The 13,546-nt window shown below is 43.3% G+C and overlaps 1 protein-coding gene across 1 annotated transcript in view; it reads right to left on the reverse strand.

Moving 5' to 3' along the window:
* The window catches only part of LOC109405617 (insulin-like growth factor-binding protein complex acid labile subunit), a 433,323-nt gene that overhangs the window by 143,701 nt on the left and 276,076 nt on the right, over positions 1–13,546 (reverse strand). The gene's annotated exons all lie outside the window — the stretch shown is intronic.

Below are 13,546 nucleotides of genomic sequence, written 5' to 3' on the forward strand. Positions count from 1 at the left end.
GAGCATTTGGACGAATTAAGACTCTTGCCTTCCTCAGAGTCGAGTTTTAGTTATAAAACAATGCGAAAATCACTATGTGAATAAAACGAGACAAATATTCCTACCGTTTTTGTTGTGAACAAACTCGGGAGCGATTTTGTCATTATCTGCTAACGAAAAAACAAAGCGTTGTGGCCGTGCCTTCTTTGTTGCCTATTTTACGCTTGCGGTGCCATATTTTGCGTACACTGTATAGTTTACATTTCATTCGTTACACTAAAAATATTCCGTCGAACTTTCAACTGTGTCTGTCTGTCTGTCTGTCTGTCTGTCTGTCTGTCTGTCTGTCTGTCTGTCTGTCTGTCTGTCTGTCTGTCTGTCTGTCTGTCTGTCTGTCTGTCTGTCTGTCTGTCTGTCTGTCTGTCTGTCTGTCTGTCTGTCTGTCTGTCTGTCTGTCTGTCTGTCTGTCTTTTTGTCTGTCTGTCTGTCTGTCTGTCTGTCTGTCTGTCGAATTGTCGAATAGAGCTCCTCATAACAATTCCACCCTGCTAACACAAATTCCTTTTCCTTAACGTCTTTGGGGATAGTTTGGGTACCCTGTATCTTCAAGTAGACGTTAAACTAACATGCGATTGTTAGAACGTGGCCAATGTGATGCTTGTTTAAATCAACACTAACACGTAGAATAAGGCGTTAAGGACGCGTAGTGCGCCATCAGGATCATTGAAATCTCGCTCGAAATTTCAAAGTGATAAAACTCAGTCACCAAATCGAATATTTATATGAAAATGTAAATTCCCATATGCTCACCCTATGATACTTTTTCTGCTGCGTGGCTTTAGAATTGCCCGTTTTTCATCACTTCAAAAACGCGAGGCTAACAATCATTGAAAACTGAAATTTCAATGATTTCTATGAAAATTTTGTGATGCACCAAGTCACCTTAATCCCAAACGTTATTTTAGCGACACTACGTGTTAGATTTTTCAAAACATATGAATCTGAGCATTGTATAGCCACCCACGATGTGTACAATCGCCTATGCTATGCTATGCTTATTTCCTGGAGAAATTCTCAGAAGAAATCCATAATCTGGAATCTGGAGGAATACACAGCAGGCATTTACAATGCCTAGCAGGAGTTACTGAACAAAATTTCTTGTGGTGTATGCCCACATACAATCAGACGTAATACTAATCATTATCATCCTATCTACACCAATTTAACCTTCCAGGACGCGCGCCATCAAGCAACCGAAACTGTACCGCGCTCACGCTGTATACGAAACGCGAGGTTTTTTGGCAGTGTTGTACTTTTTACAACAGCGCGCGCGCTGAAGGGTTAAGGATCAATTCAAAAATTTCTTCTGGTTCAAGGGTTAAGCTGTTATTACGTTGTTTGTCATTGTGCCAAATATTTGCCATTGAAGTCCAACATTCATCCAAGGTTGCTATGATTCACGTTATGTTGGTCATTTGTTGGGCTTAATCAGTAATCCATTCAATTTATTAATTGTGTAAAATAAAATAACAACATTTTCGTGAGCCTATTTTTACCATTAGATGCGTCTATTTCCAGAAGAGATGTTTAGAAATTTATAAATCAATCTGTGGGAAAACTGTGAATTGAACTTGGACCTCCTGATTCATAAACACTCATCTTAGCACCTACACCACACACACTTGTATACATATCCTCGAAAACAAAAGCATTACTTGTTGTGTCTGAATAGTCAAAAACATAAGTTGAACTTAGTCTGTATTGAGGCTGAAGAAGCGATGCGGACTTCACGAAAACCATGTTTGGGATACCTTTCAAACATTATTTGATTAAAGGATGAACAACAGTAACTCTGCATGTTGATGTATGTTTTAAAGCTGGTTACCCAGATGAATAATATTCTTTTCAACTTGATATTCAGTCATCTATGTATTGCTGATTAAAGAGGTTGAACAAGCCATACTTCAGACCAATATGCAGCTGTCATTGTGATCAGCCTTTGACACCATTGACCAGCTATTGTGCAGCTTATACGCTCACTGTTCAGCATTCATTTTACTTGGGGTGGTCGTGAGCGCTGTGCAGGAAACCAACTCCACGGTGGCGAAGAGTTTGTTCACCTCGTAGGGCAGAGTATAGCATAATTTGACCCGACACCAATCTGTGTTCTCCAAAGTTCGGCCAACGGACTTCGTTCAGTCCTAGGATCTCAAGGTTCATACGGCATGCCACATTGGCTAGTTGTGCCAGTTAATCTTGCTGGGATAGGGTCAGTACATTCCAAGTTCCATTTCTTGTCCGTTGTTTCGCGCTTAAAGTCGTTGCCGTTGAACCAGTTCGTAATCTTTCATTTTCGATTTCTGTAACGGTTTTTGGGTTTCGAGAATAGTAGATTGGTGACCTAAGGCCCCTTATCCACCGTGGTGCGGCTTGCCCCCTTAGATATAGCTTCCGGTGGAGGAGCATTTCATGCTCAGCCGCTGGATACCAGAACAGACGCTGTTGAGCCGCACCTCCTTGGTGAACAGACGCTATCAGAATAGTTTTGCTAAATACTCGTGGATCACTGATTTGGCTGTTTAGGCCCTTTGGGCACCAAATATTTACAAGCCATTTGTTCAATTCATTTGCTTTCAATTTGCCTCAAAATTATTCATGCAGAAGAGCTGCTTGGAATTGCATTACACTAATGCTGTCTCCGCGCAAATCCACCAATAGATTCCATTTCGGCATCCCACCATCTCCCACATTTAATACCATTAATGGAAATAAATCAAATAAATACCTTCATCCTCCGAACAAATTGACACCAGGAGGACGGTTGCAGCAGGGGCAAAAACCTCGCAGCCACAAAACAAATCTCCAACACCATCCCGAACTGAACACAGAGCGGCCCCGTTTGTTTTTCATTTTATTCCACCACACTCGTGGTTTTTCCATTGAGGTCCCATTCAAGTCCCAAATTCAAGCATCCTCAACAACAGAAATATTTTTCCAATCACGTACGAGCCGTAAATCTATTTCTCACCGTCGTCGTCCGCCGACTACACCACACCGATTTTTTTCATTTTTCTTTTTTTTTATCTCCACTTCGGCTCTTTTGGGCGCCACGGACACCACCACCGGTTTGGGGGTGGATAGCCGTGACGATCCCCAGCACCTAATAAATCGAGCTTTTGTGAAGTTAATTTTCAGACATCCCCGTAGCAACCCGCGCCAGGCGGGCAGGCGGACGATCGGCAATACTGATGATGCTGCTGCGCGTTTTACACATTTTATTTCATCCAAAAAATGGTCATAAACGAATTAAGCAATAACCATCGCGCGAAACTTGGCGCGGTGTCCCTATTGCTGTGGTGATGGCTGCGTTTTTTTTTGCGGGGGTGTTTTATCACCACGGAAGAGAATACAGCACACAAGAATTTCGGTTGTTTTCAGATTTTGCTTTTACTGCAGTGTTGATGAGTTTTCAGAATCCGCAAAAAAAAACATTAATTCCAAGTGAAACGTGTGCATTTTGGCATCAGCCAACCGTGATTTCGCATACACTACCCGCCATCAATATGGAATCGCATCGTCTAGTATTACAACACCCTAATTGAATATTGAAGCACCCCCAGTAAGTTTGGCATCACCGGAAGACTACATAATTTTCTAAACTGTATCTCAAAAACCGTATCCCCTGCAAAGTTGATCAGAAGGTTTATGGCTATCGCTATGTGGCGCCAGTGTGCATTTGAAACGAAGTACTTTGGCATGGTTTATCTCATGATTCTTATTATTCTTAATCACTTAATCTAATAACAGCTCTATTGTCCACTAGGACACTACGTGAGCAATTTTCAATTGACAGCTGCAATTACATTTTGTACAGCGCCTAGATGTATTTCTATTCTTCTTTATCGAACTAGTTGCCTTTCTGCTGCTTTCACTTTTCAACTCTATACATGGTAGAAGGATGAGCACAAGGATGATGGATGGCCATTGTTCTTTTCCAGTCCGATTGGGGGTCCATTATGGGTAGCAGTTCACCGATGTCCAGGTATCCGGGTCCGTTTGAGCCACGAGGCTCAGAAGAGGGTCAGTGCCAGCCACTCTAGAGGGAAGAGCAACTGACGAAAATTTGCATGTGACGGAGCTGGGAATCAAACACATGACCATCCGCATATAAAGCGAATGTGTGACCAACTACGCCACGGGCCCCAATCTCATGATTCTGACCACTTGAAAAGTTCTCGTCTTCAGCAAGGTTGATCAGAAGGTCTATGGCTATCAAATGGTGGTAAGTTTAGTGATCATTGCCTAATTTTGTTTGGCATAAAGTTGAACTCAAAATTGCTCACGATCACTACCGTAAGAGTTTCTCATCATCAATTTTCTCATCTGTAAATCCTGGAGGCTTCCCTGATGAATTTTCTGGAGGAATCCCTGGTGGATCTCCTGTAGGCATCACTGAATCCTTCTAGAAAAAATCTCTGAAGAGACTTCTGGAGAGATATGAATGAAATTAAATTAAAAATGACAGGAGTACCTTCAGGGAAAACACCAGGAGTTCCTTAAGAATTTCTTTCAGAGAATTTATGGATGCTTCGTAGAGATACATCAGAGAATCATCCTGAAGATCCTTCAGGGATTCTCATAGGAAGTCCTTCAGAGATTAATATGAGAGTTCCTTCAGGTTCAGTGATTCCTTCTGAAGTTCCTTCAGGAATTCGCACAGGAGTTTCTTTAGGAACTATTCCAGGAGATTCCTCCAGGAGATCCTTCGAAAATTCCTCTGAAATTCTAAGAAAGGATTTCTTCTGACATTCTGTTGGGATCGCTCAAGGAGATTATTCAGGGATCACGCCGAGCATTTCATCAAAGTTTCCTACAGGAATTCCTTTTAGCATCTCTCCTGAAATTTATTTGAGGATTGCTCTTACAATTAATGCATCCCGAAGTAAATGATATTTTTCAAAGATTTTTTCAGGAGTTCTTTTAAGGATTGCTCCAGCAATTCTTTCGGTGATTTCTCCAGGAGTTCGTTCAGGGATCTCCCTAATAGCTCCAGAAGGGATGCCTCCAGGTGTTAATTAGGAATTCCTTCAGAAGATCCCTAAGCTATTTCAATGAAAAGATCGCTCAGGTATCCTTCCAGAAGTCCCTTCAGAGAAATTTTTCAGGAGGATTCATAAATGCCTTCTGAAGATCCATCAAAAATTCCGTAACAAGTTTCTGCAGGGATTCATTCTGAAGTTCCTTTATAAATTTCTACACTAGTTCTTCCAGAAATTAGTCCAGGAGCTCCATCACAGATTTCCCCAGGAGTTTGAGGGATTCTTGCAGATGTTTCGTCAGAGATTCCTCCTGAATTTCTTCAGGAATTCCTACGGAAATTCCTTCAGAAATCTCTCCAAGAGTTCCTTCAGAAAATCTTATATGAGGATCCAAGAATACCTTCAGTAGAATTCAAAGACTCCCCCAGAAAATTATTCAGAGATTCCTATATAAGGGTTTCTACTAAGATTACTCAAGGCATCCTTAATGGATTCCTTGTGAAGTTCCTTTAGGAATTCTTCCATCCATCCAACATTAATCAATTATTCCATTGAAACACGCATTAGAAAGTATGCATCGACGTCCATCAGGGTCCTCTATGGAATTATTGGCAAATATCATTGCGCCTATAGTGCACCACCAATTTGATTTCCATGTTATCTGCCTCGCCGCCGACGGTGGATATAGTGGACCCTTTTGAGTGTTTACATTCATTAAATAGTAAAAATAACCGATTTTTGTGGCCACTGAGCAATTGTTTTGTTAGGAACTGCTGTGTAGCAATGTAATTGATGTTCCCCCCATGGAAGTTGCCTGAAATCAGTTGATTGGGGCATTTATATTTGAGTTTTTCTGGGGGGGGGGGGGTCCACTATACGCGCAGGGTCCACTAGCACACAACCCCTACTCTGACTGTTTCTGTTTGACAGACAAATACAAGTAGATCCCTGATGAAGATCCAATTTGAATCGAAACGTTGGAACCAAGAAAAAAAATCGTTTGCCAATTTATGAAGACTGCAAGTCAGACCAAAGATCGTTTAAAATATACTCTTAAACTTCTCCTCTTCTAAAAATTCCTCTATATCCGTCTACAGGAGATCTTCCAGGAACTCCTCCAACGATTGTTTCTGAAATTGCTTCAATGAAATTTATTCTGGAATCTCTTCAGGAAATTTTAAAACTTTTCTTAAAAATAACCCTTGAAGAATTGCATCAATATTTTTATGTTTTTTTTTATGTAAAAATCTATGGTGAATTAACTGAAAGAATTAATGGAGGAATCTCTAAAAGAAACCCAGAAGATATTTCTGAAGGAATCGCAGCAGGAATTCCAAAAAGAAATCTTCTAGACATTTCTTCAGTAGCTCCTGACGAAATTTTTCAAGAGATTCCTGGAGGAACCCTTGGAAGAATATCCAAAGTAGTCGCTGAAAGTTTTGAAAGTTCAAAATAAATGAGGTTTTATATTGCTGACTTTTATTAGGAAGTCCTTAAACTACTGAAGGAATCCTTGAGTAAGTTTAACCCTCTAATACCCAAATTTTTTATTTTGATCTAAATATCATTTTTCGTCATCTAAAATCGATTTAAACATGTTTTGGAAGATGATTCTTTTCAATTCTCGATTTCGTGAATTTCAGTTTTTGATTTTTCTAATTTTTATTTTTAAACATCTTCACACTTTTATATTTTTCCTGGAAGCCTATTTGGGGCACGGATTTTTTGAGATGAAAACATTTTGAGATTTTATGATTATTGTTGAAATATTTTTATTTTTATTTTTTTTTCATATAAAATTTTATTTTCCGTGTAATGTTAAGGAAAATAATTTTAGAGTGTATTCGATCCCCTTAAACTATTAAACAAGGATAGAATGGTTTGGGAAAAATTTAAAATATGTTAATTGTAGCGATTCAATACAAAATAAACAATGACTTCTAAAAGGTGACCAAAACATCAATTTTTCGATGATTTTTAAAAAATGTAAATACCCTTTAAAATACACCAAAAACCATTTTGAGATATACAAAACAGACCTAAATATCAGCCAAAAATATAAAAATTTTGATTTCCCACGAAACAAAAATTACAAAAATGCTCAAACTATACCCCGTCTAAAGGCGGGATTGGGTATTAGAGGGTTAAGATGGAATCCATGGAGCAATTTATAAAAAAAATCATTGGAATAATTTTGGAATAGATTTTCTATCTAATTCCCTTAGAAATCTCTGGAGATATTCTCAAACGAATCTCAGGAGTATCATGTGAAAGAATCCCAGGGAATTCTTGAGGGATACTAGAAATAGTTCCTTAAGAAATTTTAGGAAACTTTCCCCATATGTCTATATTCTCCATGTTTGTCTGGAATCTTTGACGAAATCAGCTGAATAATCAGATAAACTGTATCTGAGATATATATTTTTTTTTGAAAATTTACAATGATGTTGGCCTTTAATAAAAGTAACGCTAGAGTTAAAGACATAAAACATGATTTCGCAAAATTAAAGATTAATAAGAAAATACAAAAATAAAATTTAAAAAAAATCTGCACTTTTGATGGAAATGCTCATATCCGATTTGCATCCGATTACGCCAAGAAGAAGAGGATTTGTAATTTTGGTATTTATCATTATTCTCTTGACTGAACTCAAACTTATAACTCATTTCATGCGTTTATGTACTTCCAGATTTTTTTTTTGCTTTCAGCCTTTTGTGATTTCAGCCTTATGACACGATTCTATAGTTTCAATCTTTCGTGTTCAGCCTTTTGTACATCCCATTTTTTATAATTCAGCTTTTCTTCCGAGTTATGCTGTTGTAGTGATTATTGGCATTATGGAGAACGGCTGTTGTTGAATAGACTGCGTTGAATTATGATTTTAGTCTTCTGTGATTTAAGCCATATCATATTTTCAGACCTCCGAGTTCCAACCTTTTCTTCTTTTAGCCTTTTGAACGTAACCCACCATATTTTATTACTCGATTTAGTTGAAAATTTTGAGAGTTTCTTTCAAAATTTCTGTAAAATATCCGAAGAAATGGGAAATTCATTTCTTCCAGTAATTCTCTTGGCAATTTCTTCTTCTTCTATTTTGTTTGCTGAGATTTACCCAGCAAATCCTCTGGCAAACCCTTTGAAAATCCCTTTGGTTATGTCATTACAATTAATTCGGCAATGTCAACTTCTAATTCCTATGGATTTTTTGGCATAATCTCAGTTTAGGTACACAGGGGCAAGATGAAACACGAAGTTTTTTAATAGATTTCAATACAATTTGGAAATTTATTCTCCGTTAAAAGATTGTTTGAATCAAAAACTATGTTTCATGGCAATCAAATTGTTTATCATCATTAGAAAACATCATGTTAACTTGCTGTTTCATCTTGCCCCACCCGTTTCAACATGCCCCGATGTACCTTATTTCTTTCAGGTTTTTTTCTTCTTCCGTTTTTAAGAATTTCATCTGCATTTTTTATTTTTTGAGGAATCTTCGGTAACTCCTTTATTACCACCCTAAATTGGGCCATTGATTTGCTGCAAGGAACTCCGTCGAAATCTATCCCAACATTCCTCAAAGAATTTAGTGTCCGTACTATCTCAATACAATCTATCTCACAACCTAGCCATATACTAACTGTTTAACTAGCCTTTCTGTTTATTCTAAATAATTCCAAATACTCGAATCCAAATACAAATCGATTTCAACAAATCTGTTTATCAATCTATCAGTACCACTGTAGTAGTCCTCAGTTCAATTTTGCCCGTCATCGTTGTTGACTGATGGTGCCTCCCGTATCGCCCGTTGGATGTATTGTGGCGCATGAGTTACCGACAGTGGGCTGTGCGGAGAACATCCTCCCCCGCGTGTCGCCTTAGCTTCCGGTTGGGCGTCACCAGATCCTTCTACGTCCAGCACAGCCAACTTCGTACATGGTCTCTTCAAGATCCCTGCTGAGGTCTGCACTTCTGCTCGACGCGCCACTCCGTCTTTTCCTGGAACCGTGACGATCACTCGTCCTCGCAACCACCGATTCCGGATATTCTCGTCCACCACTAGTACCAAGTCCCCGATGGTGATCGGTCGTACATCCTGGAACCATTTTGTCCGTCGTATAATAGTCGGCAGATATTCCACCACCCAACGACGCCAGAAGTTGTCCAGGGTGTGCTTCACCTGGTTCCAACTACTCCGCAATGCCTTGCCTTCGTCCGTAGGAAATTTCTCCGGTTCCCGTACGCCGAAAGAGGAGGAGGTGGAGGAGGAAGAGCATTAGAGCAGTCGTCACTTGCAGCTTGGTCTAACCACGCCGCCGGAGGAGGAGGTAATGGAGGAGAACATCCGCCCTCCGATGCCCAGTGTTCGTTCCGATTTACGAACTGCTGTGCCACATCGTGCAACTTCCAGTATTCTTGCTCTGCTGTATTGCGCTCGCGGATAGCTTCTCGTTCACGCTGAAGGCTTGCTTCCATCTCCTTCTGCAACCGTTGCTCCGTTGTACGCAAACCCTGAATTTCGTTCTCTAACTCTGCCCGCTGAAGTTCGAGGATTTCGCATTCCCGGTTGCGTCGGCTCAGCTGCTCCCGCAAATCCGCTTCTAGAACACGCATCTGGTTTGTTTAGGGTGGTAATAAGCTCAAAGAATTTATCCGGAGTAGGATGAGTTCGCAAGCAAATGTTCGCCAAACCCGCTCGCAGACAAGGGCTCAGCAGGTGAATGCGAATCCCCCCATCTCGGGCGACGACGGCGATCGGATGTCAGATCGATCATCGGAAGATTCTTTCATCCCTTCAATCGTTGATAGCGGCAGAGGTGAGTCTCGAGAATGTGCTGGTTGTGACCGGCCCAATAACGCAGAGAAGTATATGGTGGAATGCCAGAAGTGTAACAGCTGGTACCACTTCTCTTGTGCGAACGTTAACACGGTTACAGTACGTTCCACTAGCTTTGTTTGTACTTCTTGTATGCGAAGCGAGATTTCGGTCGCGTTGGGGTCGGCAAGGAGTCAAATCAGCGTAATTTCTAGCTCATCTAGTGCTCGGGCGGCTAGAATGGCTCGAGAACTGCAGCGTCTCGACGAGGAGAAGAAAGTAATGGAAGAATTAAGTCGTGAGAGGATCGAGAGGGAACGGGCCCTCAATGAACGGGAGCTTCAGGAAAGAATGGAGCGTGAAAAGCAGTTCATCGCTCGAAAACATGAACTGTTGAATCGACAGGACGAAGGAGAGGGGAGAAGTGTACGCAGTATGCGGAGCAGCCAGAGGAGTGCGCAACGGACGGAAGATTGGGTGAAGCAGACGGCGAGTGAAGCTGTCGGGCCGAGTTCGACGCCCGTGGATGCGGAGGATACGAGTCTGGGGCATCCGCAGGGAGTACATCCCTCTTCAACGCCACTGAAGATTGTCGATGCCGTGTTTCCTACGGCCGTCGACGACGACTTGAAAGATACGGGATCAGAGGTAAAATCTATCCCAGACGCTTTGGGAAGCTTGCCTCTTGCAGACACGTCAGAGGAACCGATGGAAGGTATCGGTAGAATTGATGACGTGGGCGTACCAGGTTTGCCAGGTTTGCCTACCGTCGATGTCAAACCATATTCAGATCTACTGAAGCTAGACGAGGTAGTGCCGGCCGGTGCGTTTCCGAAGGTGAAACGCGTCAATCCAAGTAAATACCAACGGTGGAGTGTCGAAACCGGTGAACTGCGACAACAAAACGCTAAGGCTATCCAGCAACAACAGCAGATGGAAGTGGAACATTGGAGCATGCATGAGATGCTGCGAAAACTAAAGTTCGACATCGATACGGGAATGAAACGAGAGCGGGGTCTGGAGAGTCAACTCAAAAGTCTGCAGATACGGCACGCCGAGGAGCTGAAAGTAATCCACGATTCGGAAACTGGTATGCAGAATCAGCTCAGGCAACTACAACGTGAGAATGCTTGCCTGACGGACCAGATCGCATCTCTGAATGGAGAGTTACAACAAGTCAGCACATCGAGAGGAGATTTGCTAGATCTACTCCAGAAACGTGAGGACGGTATAACATCCAAAGAATTGCAGATACAAATGCTGCAAAAGAAGCTCGTCGAGACAACAAACCAGATGCGTGTTCTAGAAGCGGATTTGCGGGAGCAGCTGAGCCGACGCAACCGGGAATGCGAAATCCTCGAACTTCAGCGGGCAGAGTTAGAGAACGAAATTCAGGGTTTGCGTACAACGGAGCAACGGTTGCAGAAGGAGATGGAAGCAAGCCTTCAGCGTGAACGAGAAGCCATCCGCGAGCGCAATACAGCAGAGCAAGAATACTGGAAGTTGCACGATGTGGCACAGCAGTTCGTAAATCGGAACGAACACTGGGCATCGGAGGGCGGATGTTCTCCTCCATTACCTCCTCCTCCGGCGGCGTGGTTAGACCAAGCTGCAAGTGACGACTGCTCTAATGCTCTTCCTCCTCCACCTCCTCCTCTTTCGGATTCGGCTTACGATTGTCTGCCCGGGATGTCGGATGGGGGGCTTCCTCTTGTTCCACCTTTCACAATCGGTCATGTAGGACCATCCGCTCACCAAATAGCTGCTAGGCAGGTGGTTACCAAAGAGCTGCCAGTCTTCTCTGGCGATCCGATCGATTGGCCAATTTTCATCAGCAGTTATCAGCATTCGACGGAAGCTTGCGGATATTCCAACGCAGAAAATCTTCTACGCTTGCAGCGTAGTTTGAAAGGATGTGCAAAGGAGTCAGTAAGCAGCTTTTTACTCCACCCGTCGACGGTTCCTCAGGTCATGTCAACTCTTCAACAACTGTACGGGCGGCCGGAACAAATCGTGAATAACATGATCGCCAAGGTTCGGGCAACTCCCCCTCCGAAACCGGACCGGTTGGAGACACTGGTCAGCTTTGGACTAGTGGTTCAGAATCTGTGTGGTCACCTGAAAGCGGTCGGGTTGGAGAGGCATCTTGCCAACCCGATTCTACTCCAAGAGCTGGTGGACAAACTACCAGCAGCAGTGAAATTCAACTGGGCGCTTCACCAAGAACAGGCTGCGGAGGTGGATTTGAACGTGTTTAGTGCATACATGGCGAAAATATCTTCGGCCGCAAGCGGCGTAACGCAGCTGACAGCCGTTTCGCAGAACGTTAAAGACCAACGAATTCGTCCGAAGGAGAAATCCTTCGTCAACACGCACGTTTCAACGGAAGAGGAGCCGAGAACCACGACCGAAAGAAGCAGAGGAAAGCAGAAAGATGGAGCTTCCGGCGCGATCGGTGGCAAGAAGTGTGCAATTTGCAACGTCGACAACCACCACATCGAAAACTGTGCGCCGTTCAAAGCGTTGGACTTGGATGGCAAATGGAAGGCGGTGAAGGTGAACAAACTTTGTGGTCGCTGTCTCACATCGCACGCAAATTGGCCGTGCAAAGGGGAAGTTTGTGGGATCAACGGCTGCCCCAAACGACATCACCGTTTGCTTCACTTCGATCCACCAACAGCGGCGAAAACAAATAGCGCGGTCGTAACCGTTCATCGTCAGGTATCGTCATCAACGCTCTTCCGCATCCTTCCAGTTACCCTGTTCGGTAAAAATGGGCAGTTCGACACCTTCGCGTTCTTGGACGACGGATCGTCGGTAACACTCGTAGAGCGGTCGATCGCAGAAGCTCTTGGTGTCCAAGGAAAGGTGGAGACGCTACGAATCGAATGGACTGGAGGCGTTAACAAAACTATCACCGGAGCAGAAGTCGTAACGATGGAGATATCCGAGACCGGTGGAAGCAAGCGCTACAAGCTTTCGGATGTGTATACTGTCGATAACCTCGGCTTACCGCAACAGACCACGGACTACGCAGAGCTGGCAACACGATTCGCACATCTCGACAAACTCCAGGTGAAAAGCTTCAGGTCCGCGGTACCAGGAATCCTGATAGGGCAGAGCAATTGTCATCTGCTAGCTACATTGAAGCTGCGGGAAGGGGGATTGAACGAGCCGATTGCAACAAAAACTAGGATCGGATGGGCGGTATGCGGTAGTCTACGGAGGTCACAGGCGGTCACGATGCAAACGCAGCTCCACATGTACGCAGAGCCGAGTACCGTTGACCTTCACGAGTACGTTCGGCGCTTTTTCGAAGTCGAGAGTCTGGGAGTTGCCGTCGTGCCAGAGGTGAAAGGAGTCGAAGAAGAACGAGCCTACAAAATCCTGGATGAAACTACGCACCGTACCAGTACTGGGAAGTTTGAGATAGGATTACTGTGGAAGCATGACTATATCGAGTTTCCGGAAAGTCAACCGATGGCGGAACGACGCTTCAAGTGCCTCGAGAAGCGTTTATCCCGAAACCCCGAGCTGTATAACAGTGTGCGACAGCAAATAGCAGACTTCACCGCCAAGGGGTACATACATGAAGCGACAGCGGAAGAAATCGAAGGATTTGATCTGCGGCGTACCTGGTATATGCCGATTGGAGTCGTCGTCAATGAGAAGAAGCCAGGAAAAGTTCGGGTTATCTGGGACGCAGCGGCGAAG

This window comes from Aedes albopictus, chromosome 2 (assembly GCF_035046485.1).
Source record: "Aedes albopictus strain Foshan chromosome 2, AalbF5, whole genome shotgun sequence".
Classification (NCBI taxonomy): domain Eukaryota; kingdom Metazoa; phylum Arthropoda; class Insecta; order Diptera; family Culicidae; genus Aedes; species Aedes albopictus.